The sequence below is a fragment of the Pan troglodytes genome, chromosome 2, assembly GCF_028858775.2.
Source record: "Pan troglodytes isolate AG18354 chromosome 2, NHGRI_mPanTro3-v2.0_pri, whole genome shotgun sequence".
NCBI lineage: Eukaryota > Metazoa > Chordata > Mammalia > Primates > Hominidae > Pan > Pan troglodytes.
The window spans coordinates 157214261-157230809 of NC_086015.1; the positions used below are offsets into that span (position 1 = coordinate 157214261).

The following is a 16549-nucleotide window of genomic DNA, read 5'->3' on the forward strand; positions in this document are numbered from 1 at the left end:
ATATAGATCAATGCAACAGAACAGAGCCGTCAGAAATAATGCCGCATATCTACAACTATCTGATCTTTGACAAACCTGAGAGAAACAAGCAATGGGGAAAGGATTCCCTATTTAATAAATGGTGCTGGGAAAACTGGCTAGCCATATGTACAAAGCTGAAACTGGATCCCTTCCTTACACCTTATACAAAAATTAATTCAAGATGGATTAAAGACTTACATGTTAGACCTAAAACCATAAAAACCCTAGAAGAAAACCTAGGCATTACCATTCAGGACATAGGCATGGGCTAGGACTTCATGTCTAAAACACCAAAAGCAATGGCAACAAAAGCCAAAATTGACAAATGGGATCTAATTAAACTAAAGAGCTTCTGCACAGCAAAAGAAACTACCTTCAGAGTGAACAGGGAACCTAAAAAATGGGAGAAAAATTTCGCAACCTACTCATCTGACAAAGGGCTAATATCCAGAATCTACAATGAACTCAAACAAATTTACAAGAAAAAAACAAACAACCCCATCAAAAAGTGGGCGAAGAACATGAACAGACACTTCTCAAAAGAAGACATTTATGCAGCCAAAAAAACACATGAAAAAATGCTCACCATCAGTGGCCATCAGAGAAATGCAAATCAAAACCACAATGAGATACCTACCATCTCACACCAGTTACAATGGCAATCATTAAAAGTCAGGAAACAACAGGTGCTGGAGAGGATGTGGGGGAATAGAAACACTTTTACACTGTTGGTGGGACTGTAAACTAGTTCAACCATTGTGGAAGTCAGTGTGGCGATTCCTCAGGGATCTAGAACTAGAAATACCATTTGACCCAGCCATCCCATTACTGGGTATATACCCAAAGGACTATAAATCATGCTGCTATAAGGACACATGCACACGTATGTTTATTGCGGCTCTATTCACAATAGCAAAGACTTGGAACCAATCCAAATGTCCAACAACAATAGACTAGATTAAGAAAATGTGGCACATATACACCATGGAATACTATCCAGCCATAAAAAAGGAAAAGTTCATGTCCTTTGTAGGGACATGGATGAAATTGGAAATCATCATTCTCAGTAAACTATCGCAAGGACAAAAAACCAAACACCGCATGTTCTCACTCATAGGTGGGAACTGAACAATGAGAACACATGAACACAGGAAGGGGAACATCACACTCTGGTGACTGTTGTGGGGTAGGGGGAGAGGGGAGGGATAGCATTAGGAGATACACCTAATGCTAAATGACGAGTTGATGGGTGCAGCACACCAACATGGCACATGTATACATATGTAACTAACCTGCACATTGTGCACATGTACCCTAAAACTTAAAGAATAATAATAATTTTTTAAAAAGTCTACCAAATAGGAAAACATAAAAAAAAAGAAATCTCTGGAATTTATCTCTTTCTCCTCCATTATTCTTGTCACAGAACACTCTTATCTTTTTCAGGAAAAAATCCTAAAATATCTCAGAAAGGAACTCATGTCTCAGGCCTCAATGCCCTCTAGCCTACTATATACTTATTTCAGACTTACCTTTCTAAAATATAAATATGAACTTCTGGTCAAGATGGTATACGATTTCATATAGAAGACCACCTTTCTGCCTCTTGCCTTCACTCCAAAATAACAAAGACATAATACAAGAAAATACGCAAACACATACTTTTCCTCACACACAAATGACTCCAGAGGGAGGAAAAAAAACAGAGAAAAAGAAATACAGGGATATAAGCAGGATATAAGCAGTAGCTCTGAAATCCACAACAGGCAGACAGTTTTCACCTCTACTATGACAACAAGGATGAAAGTCCCTAATCATTGTGGGGAAAGAGAGCAGACAGGTCCACTGAGTCAAGCCAGATTGTCCTGCCATGAGGGCTTCCCCAACCCATTAACCAAAGTCAGTGCATCATCACTATTGGAGGCCTTCACAGAGCCATTGCCTAGAGTGGCCAAGAAGGAACAACAGGTACTGGACCAAATTTCTTATTACTGATCAGCACTAGCTCCTCAAACAAAAGTCCTGATCCACCAATATAAAATTGTTCTTTAATGGGGAACCCTGCTGAAACCCATGGAAGCACCAGACACCAAGAGTCAGGAAGATGACAGAAAGGTGGGGAAGGTGGGGAAGAAACTTCTGCATAAGATAAACTTGCAAACTAAAATTCCAGAACACTGTGAAGCATGGTGGCTGACACCTGTAATCCCAGCACTTGGGGAGGCCAAGGTTGGCAGATAGCTTGAGGCCAGGAGTTTGGGAGCAGCCTGGCCAAAAGGTGAAACCCTATCTCTACTAAAAATACAAAAATTAGCTGAGTGTGGTGGTGTACACCTGTAAGCCCAGCTAGTCAGGTGGGTAAGTCATGAGAATCACTTGAACCCAGGAGGCAGAGGTTGCACTAAGCCAAGATCACACCATTGCATTACAGCCTGGGCAACAGAGTGAGACTTTTCTCAAAAACGAACAAACAAAAAAAATCAGAACACATAGCAGAATAAGATGAAAGATGGCCAAAATAATTGTAAAACATTCAACAAACGGGAAGACCCAATTCCAAGCAAATAAAAAATAATCTAAAAGTCTTCTAGAAAAATACATGTCCTTAAAATTCTCAAAAGTTTTAAAAATGGAATAACATCCCAAAAAGCCAAAATAAAAACTACATACAACTTGAGTAGCTATGCATCAAAGACAGGAGAGATTTTGAAAAAGCAATGAGAAAGAAGAAAAGGAGAAAGAGAAGATATGAATGGGAGGAGAAGCAACCTTTAGTAATCCTAGGAATTAAAATTTTAATCATTATTATTAAAAAATTATAGATCATATAAATCCTAGCCAAAGAGTATTAATGAATTGGAGGAGAATATAGAAAAATTAAATCAAAGCCAGCATAAAAATATGAAGATTGTTTTTAAATATGAAAAGGATTTAAGAGTCCTGGAGGATAGACTAAAATGCTCCAACATGATACTAATCAGCATTCCAGACATGGAGATCAGTGAGAATGAATAAGAAGTCACAGCTGAAAATACACTGCTGTTGATTTTTCCGAATTGCAGAAAAAGGTAATCCTCACATATAAAGAACATACTAGTTACTGAATAGTATAGTTAAAAGTAAATACACACCTGGACATGCCTGGTACCCAGACAGACAAGTAGAGCAGTGAAACAGATAGGAAAGGGTCTCCAAGCAACCCCATTCCTACATGGGCACTCAGTATGTGATACAAGGAGTGGTACAGATTAGCCAATTGTTTTCAGCTTTGATAGTTTAGTGACAGCTGTATGAAAAGAAGAACTCTCACTTCATATTTTAATACATTTATATTTAGGGATTTTTTGACAATTAAACGAAAAGTGAAAATAAATTGCACTATTACTCCCCTAGAGTTTCCCTGTAATCCGCACTATGTGAGTCTCTAAAATGCCTTATGAAATAGCCATTCTAAAATTTTTCACATCAATAAACCCTTTGGGCCATTTGAGGAAAACCATCCCGTTTTTAAAGTAGTGATAAAATAGAGAGCATGATGCCTGGATACAACTGGGAGACTAACAGAAGAATATTTTATGTCGAACTGGTGAAACCCCATCTCTACTCAAAAAAAAAAAAATTAGTTGGGCGTGTTGGCATGCACCTGTAATCCCAGCTACTGGGGGCACTGAAGCAGGAGAATCTCTTGAACTCGGGAGGCGGATGTTGCAGTTAGCCGAGATCGCGCCACTGCACTCCAGCCCAGGCAGTGAAACTCTGTCTCAAAAAAAATTAAAAAAAAAAAGCGGAAGATAAAGCCCACCCTATGATTTGTGGAAATTTATTATAATTACTAAAAAAGACATAAAAAAGTTAAAGGACAATCCACATGAGAAAACTTAAGTCCCAACTAAAATAGTGCGTTAAAAAAAAATCAGGGGACCAATTTACGATGTTAAAGAGAAAAGACAATTTTTTTTTTTTTTTTTACAAACTGTACATGAAATAGAACTGGAATGTCTCAGGCAACTCTAACTGTTTTTGAGTCTCTTATCTGTCTGCATTTTTAAACTTAAAATCAATTTTAAACATTATTATACAATGAAATAGAGCATCAGCATAGTCATGGCTTATCTGTGGTCAAATAAAAGGAATTTCAACCAGACCCCTTCTTAGGAGAAATTTCCATACCTGGAGATGGGTGCTTGGTTTAGGTACTGGAACATAGGGTATCAGACTTTCCACAGACCAAGACATTTGAAAGAAACCAAATATTTCACCCTAAAAATTTTTTTTATGTATTTCAAGATGACTATTGAGAGGGCTGGAAATATAAGAATAGCTGAAAAGCTGTCTTTTGTGGGAGATTTGCATCTCTAGAGAAAGTCTGCACTGCTGCAGCCAGGCTCTATCTGAGGACCTTTCCTGGTTTGATCTGGGAAAGATTAACTGAGGTCTGAAAGAAACATTTATTTTGTTTCAGGGCTGCTTCCTGTGAGGTTTTGTCTGCATAACAAGACCACATTGGCTAGCCAGGCCTCCTTTTCTCTTCCTTCAATAACCTGTTCTGCCATGACCCAAACCTCTATTTTTTCTAAAATCTCAAGGTGATGTAAAGGTGTCAACAATCTTCCTTTTCTCTGAGATCTTATACTGAGATTTCATAAAGTCCTCCTGTACATGTTAATAAATTTGTATGCCTTTTCTCCTATTAAACTGCCTTTCGTGAGTTGATTTTCAGTGAACCTTTACAGAGTAAAGGAAAAGTTTTCCCTTGGTCCTGACACATTTTACAGGGAAGAGGAGAAATTAGACAAGCTTCTAGAAGACAGTGTGGGCCAGCCAAACAGGGGGAAACCTGGAAGAAATGCAATCACACTCACACAGAAAAATGTATTTGTTCCCAAAATTCACCTTCTTTCCCGCAGTCATAGCAGCAGTGGAGAGGAGTCTGGAACCACAGTTCTAGATACTCGCGCAGTGACTGGATTCCCGGAACATAGTTGGAGTGAGTATAACGAGAAAGTTTAAAAATCCAAAACTGCAGCTCAGCCCCTTCCCAGCTCAAACATAGCTAAGATTAAAAAAAAAAAAAAAAAAAAGGCAGCTGTACTAGATATTGGAACTTGGGCTAGTCGCAGATGAACTCAATCTAGTTAAAGCTGTGGCCCAACCTGGAACAACTCAACTATAAAAGGAATCTGAGCAATCACCTTGTCTGAGAGATGAAACGCCTCTATTGATCTTCTTATCACAGTGTCTGGAACACAAACAGCCAATAAGCAGAACTACAGATGACCCCATTACCTAAGGTGCAGATAGAAGTTTAAAACAATTATTGTTAATATATTAAATAATAATATAGTAGGTAAAGAGGATTTAAAGAGAGAAGAATCACATAGACTTCTACAACCAAAAATAAAAAAAAATACTGTACTGTATTTTACATTTCAAAATGTACTGGATAAGATTAACAGCAAATTGCACACACATAGTACACAAAAGACTAAGTGAACTTGAAGACAGGCCAATCGAAATTACATAAACTGTAGAAAAAAATAAAATAGTTTGTAAGGAGAGAATCATCTGCATTCTGTAAGATATATTTAAATAGTCTAACACATGTATAATTAAAGTCACAGAAGAAAAAGGGAATAAAACAGAAAAATATTTGGAAGAAATTGTAGTATTTTGCACATTTGATGGGTAAAACCTCAAGTCACAAATTCAAGAAGCCCAACAAATCCTGAGCAAAATAAATATTTTAACAGAAACCACAACTACAAACATCATAGTTAAATTGCTAAATATGAAAGATAAAGTTTTTAGAAGCAGCTACAGGAGAAAGTCACAGTGCATATAGAAAAACAATGATAAGAATAATCAATGACTTTTCATAAGAAACAATGGTAGCCAGAAGACAATAAAATGACCTCTATGAAGTACTGGCGGAAAAACTATTTGCCTAAAATTCCATATCCATCAAAAATATACGTTAAAAACCAAGGTGAAATAAAAGTATTTGCAGATAAAGGAAAGCTAAAATAATGTTTGCCAATACTTTCATTTTACAAGTACTTTAAAAAGTTATTTAATTTGAAGGGAAATTAAGCTATATGAAAACTTGGACTTACAGGGAAGTGAAAAACAGTAGAAACAGTAAATATGAAGGCAAATTAAAAATACTGTCTTATTTAATTCTTTCAAAAATAATTGTTTAAAGTAAAAACTACAAGACTGCATTGTGGGGTTTATAATATAGATGGAAGAGTTATACATAATAAAACAAAGGAGAGGAGGGGTAAATGTAGGTTCTTAGATTGTGTGTGAAGTGGTATAATATTAATTCAATGTAGACTGTGTTAAAGATGCATATTGTAATACATCTTTATTATAATGTAACTATTTATTAAGGGTTCCTAGAGCAAGCATTAATACATTTAAAAGAGGTATAGCTAAAAAGCTAATAAAGGAAATAAAATGGAACTTTTAAAAGCATTAGATTAAAAGTACTTTAAAAAGTATGTAAAAGTACTTTTATAGTATTGAAAGTACTTTTAAAAGAAGTACACCTCTTACTGAGGATATCGTTTATAATTGGTTTATAAAACTAATTATTATCAGTCTTCCATCACTGCTGTAACGAATTACCTCAAAAACATAAGTGTATTATCTTACACTTCTGTACGTTGACACAGTTCTCACTGGGCTAAAATTAAGATGTCAGCAGGACTGCATTCCTCTCTGAAGTTTACGGGAGAATTTGTTTTACTTTTCCATCTTCTAGAAACCACGCATCATTTCTTGACTCTTGAGCCCCTTCCTTCATTTTCAAAGACAGCAACTGTCTGACCCTTTTTCTGGTCATCACATTTATCTCTGACTGACTACAGCTAGAAAAGTTTCTCTGGTTTTAAGAGTTTATGTGATTAGACTGGACCACCTGGATAATCTCCCCATATCAAGTCCTTAACCTTAATCACATCTACAAAAGTCTATTTTCCTTATAAGGTAGCATATTCCTAGGTTCTAAGGATTAGGATTAGGATCTGCACATCTTTGGGAGCCATTATTCTGCCTACCACAATTGGCAAGGTAGTAGGACACAAACACAGGCTCAAGTCTGGAAATAGAACTAAGCCAATAGCTGGGTTGGTGATTGGATCTGCAATATCACCAAAATTATATCAGTATAGAGGCACCAAAATACATTAAAACACTTGGTTCTCACTGGGGACCTGGAGCCTATGTGGAAACAAAAAAACACTTATTAGAGAGGAGCAAGCAGAGAAGGAGATAAAAGGGGGAAAGAAACTACCATTCAAAATGAGGCTAAAAATCAAAATACTAGGACCACATCTAAAGCTCTGAAAGACAACCAGAAAAAATATATAATCAGAATGTTAATATACTGAAGATAAAATTAATTTTATTAAAAAACTGACAAAGAATTTATAATCAATATTTACAGTATTTAAATTGACAAATGAATCATATCCATGAAAAAAGAATTAAAATCTAAGAAATTCAACTTGCAACAATAAAATAAAAACATGGTATTACTTAAAAGAAGTAATTGCATTTTTAAGTGACACAGAGGTGAAAGTGTGTCCAATGTAAATCTCACAGGAATATAATAAAAGCATGGAGGAAACAATGCAGAAGTAATATTTAAAGAGATAACTATTCAAAAGAGTAAAATCATAATAGAACTGTAATTGTCAAGGATGAAGAGTCCTAAAAGCTGAAATAAATAACCAATTACCTTTGAAATGAACACAAATTAAACTCACAATGAGCATCGAAATTGCATTACTAAACTAGATAAGGGCAATACGAGAAAAGAAAATTATAGAATAATTACACTCATGAACACAGATGCAAAAATTCTTTTAAAATACAGCAAACAATAAAATTTAGCACTGTGTTTTTATTTATTTATTTTTTTAAGAAGTGTCAGGTAAGAGCATTCGGGATGTTGCAAGTCCTGATTACACAGAAACGTTAATCACATATTATGCGAACCCCAATCATCATGTTCTAATCTGCCCTGCAAAAGGAGGAACATGTAAGAATTCTCCCACCTGACGATCAGCACAATGTTCTTAAAAGGACATCATAAACAAATAGGGTTCACCCAAGGAGCGCAAAAATGAAGTGTCTTTAGGAAGTCTATTAAATTTAATATACCACATTAACAGAATAAAAGGGAAATAATATGTACAATTCTCAGTTGTTCACATATAGCAACTCAATAACAAAAATGATTTTGTAAAATGTAATTTCACTATATTAAAACAAAAAACAAAGCAAACCAACAAAACCACTAGCAAACAAAGAAGGGACTGGAACTTTTCTAATCTGATGTATTATTGGGGTCCAGTCAATAAGATAGATCCCATACCAAGTTGTCCTGTTTAAGGAATTTAACATAAGGAACTAGTTACAGAGGTGTGGAGAGAGTGCAAAGTCCTAAAAGGTGACAGACATTAATGAAGCAGGAAGCTATAACATTCCTAATGTGAGGTACAAAAGGAGGAGGTAATGTAGGTAGATGCCAAGACCTAAGGCTACCAGGCAAGGGCTGGATGTATATAAAGACTCTGGCATGAACGAGGATCATGGAAAAAGGAACTGTCTCTAGGAGATGGAACTCCTGTCAGATACTACCTGAAGAAGCATCAAGAGTAGGAGAGAAACTTCCCAACTTCACTTTTTCTTCCATTCCTGTCTCCTAACAGCGCATTCTATTGGCCAAACATAGCAGAAGCCCAGTTGGGAGTGTCTGGGAGATGCAGTTTGCAAGAAAAAGGCAGAGATCTAAGAACAAACAGTAATGACCAACATAACTTGATAAAGGATATCTATCAACAAGCCAAACAAACTTTGAAGATATTTCTTTAACATTAGAAACAAGAAAATAATATATCCATCATGACTTCCATTCAACAGCCTATTGGAAGACCTAGAAAAACAAATGAAACAATAGTAGTAACAGGAAAGGAATATAAAAAACAGCACTTATATCCTGACAATATAATTGTCCACACAGAAAATCCAAGATAATTCTTAAACCTACCATTCAAATTAATGACAGAGGTAAGGATTGCTGAATATATAATAAAGTCAATGAACAAAAATAGGCCTTCTGGGGGTATGGCTAATGCATACAAAAAAAATAGAATAAATAAGACCTAGAATTTGCTAGCACAACAGGATGACTATACTAAAAATAATTAAATTGTTCTTCTTAAAATAAATAAAAGGATATTAATATAAATGCTTGAGGTGATGTATACCCATTTACCCTGATGTGATTATTACACATTGCATGCCTGCATCAAAATATCTCATGTAACCCATAAATATATATACCTACTATGTACCCACAAAAGATAAAATTTTTAAAAAACAGTCCTTCTATTACCATTAATAAGCAATTACAAAATGTAAAAGAAAAAGATACCATTCTCTACAGCAATACATCAAAGGGTACTTATAATTAACACAAACTATGCAAGACTTTTATAGAGAACTTTAGAAGACATTATTGAAGATCTGATTAAAAGAATAGTGATACTATATTTATGAATCTCAGGGATCAACACCTTAAAAATGTCAAATGTCCCCAAGTTAACATAAAAGTTTAATGTAATTCCAATCAAAATCCTAACAAGGTCTTCCATGCAATTTGATAAGTTTATCCTAAGAAAATATGAAAGATCAAATGGGCAAAAATAATGAAGAAAAAATTAATGAATAAGAACTAAAGACCAGATATGAAGACATTTATTGTAAGGTTTTGTCATTCAAGCTAGGAGAGCATTGGCAGAGATAAACTAGCAGACCAGGAACAGAATAGAATCCAGCAAATAGACACAAGAATATGTAAACTAGATATATGACAGAAGTGGCATTGCCAATAATTCAGTAAATGGGGCTATGACAATTGGTTATCCAAAGGTAAAACATTAAATAATATGCCTATCCTATGCCATACTCCAAAATAAATCCCAAGGAATTAAAGCCAAAATGTTAAAAACAAAATTTTTTAATGTTTAAAAGAGAATATAGAATATGTTTATAACCTTGTTATAAAAAAGAATTCTTAAACAATACAAATTACATAAACCACAAAGGAAGATATTAATAAAGTGGACTTTAATACAGCAAAGGGTAAAGTCTGAAAGAAGGTATTTGCAACACGTCACTGAAAAAGAACTAGTACCTAGAATAAATGCAAAAATTCCTGAAAATTAATAAGAACAATGTTCACAACCAAATTTTAAAATAGGTATGGAATTGGAACATATTCAAGTCACAGAATAGGAAATCTAGATGGCTAACAAACATATGAGAAGATAACCAAACTGACCAACAACCAGAAAAACACAAAATAAAAGAGTAACATTTACCATTTCCCACCCATAAAATTAACGAAAACGTGGCGACCTGCCAATACCAAGGTTTGGCAAGTATGTTGAGAAGCAATCACAGAATTATAAAATTGGTGCAAATACCTTGAGAAGCAACTTGTCGATATCTAATAAAGTTGGTTTACATACCCTGCATAACAAACTACTCCAATAGCCAGTGATGTAAAGCAGTAATTATGCTCACAGCTCAGTTAGAAAATGGATGAATGTTACTGTATATTCATATAAAGGCCTACTATGTGATACTTTAAATGAATGAGCTAAAGCTATATGTATCAACATAAATAAATCTCTAACATATATTTGGAGGGAAATAAGTTGCAAAAGAACGATATTTAATATAATACCATTTATATAAATTATAGGACCGTGAAAAACAATGTTCCAGGGTGCTTAAGATTAAATACTTGCATGGTAAAAAGTCATGCACAAGAGAAATAAACACTAAATTCAGGATAATGGTTACCTTTGAAGAAGAAACAAGAAAAATAAAACTAAAGAAGGGCATACAGGGTATAGGGGATCTTAACTCTACAATGTTTAATTTATTTCTTTATGAAGTTTTTGAAAAAAAGATAGCTGAAGAAAACATGCCAATATCTTAAGATTTGTTAAAGCTTAGTTCTATATGTACGTCAGCTCATAATATTATTTTGTAAATTTGAAATATTTCTTAATTTTAAAAAAGAACTAAGATATATAATTATACCCTACAACTAAAATGCTAAAAACTTATACATACTCAGGTAACAAGAACTTTACAAGAATATGAGAAAATGTAAGCAGAGCTATTGAGGGAATATTTTGCCATTTTAATTTTCATTGATGGTGTTATAATACATTTTTACAATAAGAAGTTATATAAAAGATCTACAGAACTTAGATGGGTAAACTGAAAAAAGTTAAAAGATCATTGGGGTTCACGGTTGTTTTGGTTTTTATCCTCCCCTAAAAATATTTAATCAAAATATAATACATTGTAGTAGATTTAGCTCAATTTTAGATAATACTTTATCTGATCAATTAATTTAAGTAACCAACATAGATTAGTCTAAGTAGAAGACAATCTTTCTTAAAAACATCTATAATATATTATATCCTTTTTGATTGGACTACCCATACACACTCTTTAGCCTGTAATCTACAGATGCAGTCTTTTGTCCATGGAATATTAAATAAAATGTTAAATTTGAACCAAATATGGCAAGAGCATTTTCATGGCCCTGTGTGTTTATTATAACAGCCTGTCAGACAAGCAGATTAGCTGACACAAAAACACCACTTCCAGAAAAGTTATTTTGGGAAAGCCCATGGATATTCCGACGGTTTCAAATTCCACAGTAGTCCCTCTAGACAGTTAATCGGCAACATATTCTATGTCACTCCTTCAGGCATCTGTGCTAGAACCTGTATCAGCCAAAAGTCTATTTGCTTATATAAAAACCTAAGTAATAGTTTGAGGTCATGCTGGGAAAACTCAGAGCCAATAAATTCAGCCCCACTGTACTTATGTCATGGCCTGCAGATGATGGTGCTGGCCCGAGGTGCCCATTTACGGTCCAACTGTACAATAGACATATGAGAAAACACCGCAAAACTTAAAAATACCCATTCTGTTATGTGTTTTCTTATGACACAGTCACCACACTTGGAAGAGTCAACCATATTGTCAAGAGGAGACTGGCTTGGCTTGAGGCAAGAACTGGGTGTGCCCAGCAGTGCCAGGCTGCCGCCAGATGGGAAACCGTAGTTGACTTCAGAAAAATATGTATCAGGAGTCAAGTAGAACCCCAGCCACAGAGTGAGGTTCAAGGGCACAGCTTAAAGCTCTAGTGATATAGTAGACTGAGAAGAAAAACGCCGGAACACAGGAGAAAAATAAATTTAGCACCAACCAGTTTGTAAGGCAGGACCTGGGGCCCATGGATCAAGTCATTCAGGTATCAATTGTGAAACAGACCTTTACTGAGGGCCACTGTGTGCCAGGCTCTGTGCTGGGTGCTGGACACAAGGACCCACTTTTTTTTTCTTTTACCAGGGCCTAAGAATTACTATACTTTTATATGCAGGTAAGGTTATTGAAAGTCTACAAGATACTGGTAACAGAGATTGTTACTGCTGAATTAAAGGTAAGAATTAGGCACTAGTGAAAAAAATCAGGTATATTTTACCTTTGCAATCTTCAGTAATACTTCACTTTATTACTATGAGCTTATATTAGTTTAAGCGTAATTTATAATTACATCGTTTCTTTAAAATAAAATGATTGCTACACAATCACATTTTCAGATGTGTGAACTGAGGCCTAGAGACATGAAGTGACATAAATTTACATGTCAAATTAGTGCTACAGCCAATGGTAGAACTTGGGCTTCCTTGTTCCAACTAGTGTTTTGTTTTATGTTTTTGTGTTTGTTCTGTTTATGTTTACACATTTTTATCAAGATATATACCGTAAATATAAATATATTCAACTGGATGTGGGCAGAGTCCAGGAAACATTTTCTTAAATTTTGAGAATTAAGGAAGGAAACTATTTGATCTATTATAAATTGCTTTTAAGGCATATTTTCATAATGTTCTATTTTAAAGACCAAACACCTGTGTTGGTTTTAATAATCACATTTATGTCTGAATTCTATAAATACTGCAAAGTAATGGGAACAGCATGCAGCCAATATTGCAGAAACATATTAAGATTTGGTAGAGAGCTTCCATTTTAGAAGAACACAAACAAGAACATTAAAGCCTTGCTCAAGGAAAATTTGTTCAAGCTTCTTCAAAAATTGTCTCTAAAATGTCAGAAACAAGTCTAATTTACCAAGTCCTGCTGTCCAGCTGGGAGTTTGCATCATTCTTTCCCGTCATGTTGTTCCTGGGCCACACCAACCTTCACACTCTCCCACTGTGTTCGCCACTAGATTTCCTCAGCTGATTTCAGTCAATAATGATTGCATTCAAGGAGCCCTGCCCACGTTCAGCTTTCAGGAATACTTACTGATTTGACACTCTCATTTTTGCTTTTGCTTGAAATCCTCAGCCTTAATTTGTCTATGTTTTTATCTTCTATCTAATCTTATTTCTTGATGATTATTTAGTCAGATAAAATTGTAATTTGATAGGCTGTATTTAAGATTCACAAAAATGTCATTACATTTTTCTTTCCATTTTTCTTTTACTTAATGTTGGTCAAAATTAAGTGGGAGCCGGGTGCGGTGGCTCACACCTGTAATCCCAGCACTTTGGGAGGCCAAGGCAGGTGGATCACCTGAGGTCAGGCGTTCAAGAGTAGCCTGGCAAACACGGTGAAACCCTGTCTCTACTAAAAATACAAAAATTAGCTGAGTGTGGTAGCACACACCTGTAATCCCAGCTATCACTTGATAATCACTTGAACCTGGGAGGGGGAGGTTGCAGTGAGCAGAGATCATACCACTGCACTCCAGCCTGGGAGACAAAGCAAGACTACGTTCCCGCACCCCCCCCAAAAAAAATTAAGTGGGGATACTGGAAATGACTAAAATGTATAGACTCCTAGATTCAATGCAGGCAATCAGGGAAACTCCTAGCAAGGGCATGAGATGACATCAAGGGAGCACGGCAAGAGGCAACAAGTGGGAAATCCAGCAAGTGGGTAAGGTTCAGTATTCACAAACAGGAAATAGAATAAGCAATGGACAAGAAAGGAAGGCTGTTAGAGAGGTCCAGTAGCAATTACACTAAAGATATAAGAGTACTATATAGGAAATAATGATTATCAATGTTCACTGCCTACCTGATGTCTGTTTCCACTCCCTTTCTTTGCAAAAAGAAAAAAGAAAGAAAGAAAAGGAAGAGGGGAAGGAAGAAGAGAATTAGGAGAAAGAAGGAAGAAAAAAGAAGAAAGGTAGGAAATAAATAAGTGTTGTTTCAATAGTGATGTCCCAGGTAAATGTTTTTATTTTTCAGCCTTTCTTATAGCGAGACATGGTTGTGTGGCACTGACTGCCTGGAAAATTGCATTAAAGGCCCAAATTCTTCACTCTTCCTGTGGCCATGTGGTTTGTCATGGAAATTTGCTGTGCTCTCCAACTCTGACTCTGAGTTCATCCATGTAATTTGTTTTGGCCAACAGAATGATCCTTGCCAATTCTAAGCCTTGGCTTTCAAGAGGTTTCAAGAGGCTTTGCATATATATATTTGCTTAATCTTGCACCTCTGCTCTGCTGGGATAGTCTCCCGGTTCCAGGAAGAGGAAAAGAAAACGACGATGCAGAGCTGACGCTTGAATAAAGGTGCCTCAACCAAACCCAGCCTCATCCAGCCTAGAGCAGTTTCAGCTAACGTGCAAATGTTTAAGGGAGCTCAGCAGAACTCAGCAGACCCACTCCTATTAGCCCGGCCCTGATTAGCTGAATCCCAGATCATGATGTATAAATGTTTATTGTTGTATGCTATTGAAGTTTTGTAGTTGTTTATTATGCATCAAAAACTAATATGCTGATAAATAAGACACATAGAAATCCAATAGCAGAGAAAGGAGAGATATTAAGAAAGCCTTTTTCCCTAAGAGTACTGCATTTACTCTTTCCTCATCTCGCTGCCTTAAATCAGACTTAATATCTGAAGGTGCAAAAGTCATCTTGTGATCAAGTGTATATAAATAAAGATGCTAAAGATGGCGGGGTAAAAAGACAGAAAAGCTCTGGTCTCTGATGGCATTGTGATGCAATGTACAAGTCCTGGTTTATCTAATTCTGGATTAGGTATGAGAAATGGAATATAAAACTCTGATTTGTTAAGCTACTGTATTCAAATTTTCTGTTATAGATAGCAAAAAACATCCTTAACACAAGAATCAAAGCATGACTCCATTTCTGGATGGGGCATATGGTGGAAACAAATAGAAATATACCAGTGAGTGAAAACAAATAGTAAAGGATAGAACAAGGAGCAGAGGAGACCTGACACCAGACCACAGTTCCTACTGTTTTAGAATTCATTATTTCCAGTTCGTAGTGATAGGACTGAGCCCAGAGAAAGGGAAGAGTGAAGCACAACTGTAGAATCCTACAGAAATAGGGACACGAACAAATAATTATATTAACATTGTCAGGTTTAATTTGATCAATTGGCCACATGTTTTAGGACCTTAGGCTATTTGGGGCCTCAACCTTTTTCATTTCTTCTTTTAAAAACATTTCATTACTCTTTTTTTTCCTAATACTTTTTCTTTCCCTTGTTCTTTTGATATCTGTATCCCTTTGAATTAGCATTGTTTTCATGGCTTTTTTTTAATCTGTCAGTCCCTTTATCCATTAAATACAACCCTTTGTGCAATTAAATATGTACTTTTACAAACAGAATTTTTCTTTAAAGTAGCACAGAAATGGCATAGCATGTTTTCATGACAAATTGTAAAAACTGAATAATAACTTATAGTAACCAAAGAAAAGATAAATTCTTCCTAAAACCAGCTGAAATTTCACATAAAATCTTTCTGCAATTTATAGCACAAAAGAATTGTTATGAGTTTCTTAAAACAATTTTAAGAAACCGATGTGGTATAAATGTGTGAAAATACAAGTCAAATGTGAGCAAACATTTGAGAAATGACACAATCTAAAGCCTTTCCTGTCCCTTTTGCCAACATACTTTCCTGTAACTGGCTTGCCCTCAGGCTACTGGACAAGTAGCTCCGACTTTCAAAAACTGTACTAGTTCTTCAACCTGCCAGATGATTTAATAATGTTCTCTCCAAACGTGGTTAATGTACAATAAGACAAAGAGGTGATTTTCAGATCCTTTTGTTGTTGTTGTTATTCAAACCTAATGTTTGGGATTTCATTAACACAAACAGATAAATATATTGGATATGCTCTGTGTGTTCACATTTGAGCCACAGCAGGAAAGAAAAACAGCAACGTCCACGTGATTTCTTCTTGCTGCCTTGGGACTTTGGAGCCTTTGAGGATAATAACACGATAAATATAGGATAACTCTAATGGGTATAGAATTGAATTTCTACACAGTTAAATGGATGTATTAATTAGGTTTCTTTGGCTGCAGGCAACAGAAAGTAATTCTTGGTAACTTGGTTAGGGAGAAAGATACTAAAAATCTATGAGGATAGG

At 35.4% G+C, this 16549-nt stretch overlaps 1 non-coding gene across 1 annotated transcript; it reads right to left on the minus strand.

Moving 5' to 3' along the window:
* Window positions 1-7955: 7955 nt before the first annotated feature.
* LOC112208813 (U8 small nucleolar RNA) lies at window positions 7956-8091 on the minus strand. The gene has a single exon (XR_002943368.1). It is a non-coding gene; the product is annotated as a U8 small nucleolar RNA (small nucleolar RNA).
* Window positions 8092-16549: the final 8458 nt, after the last annotated feature.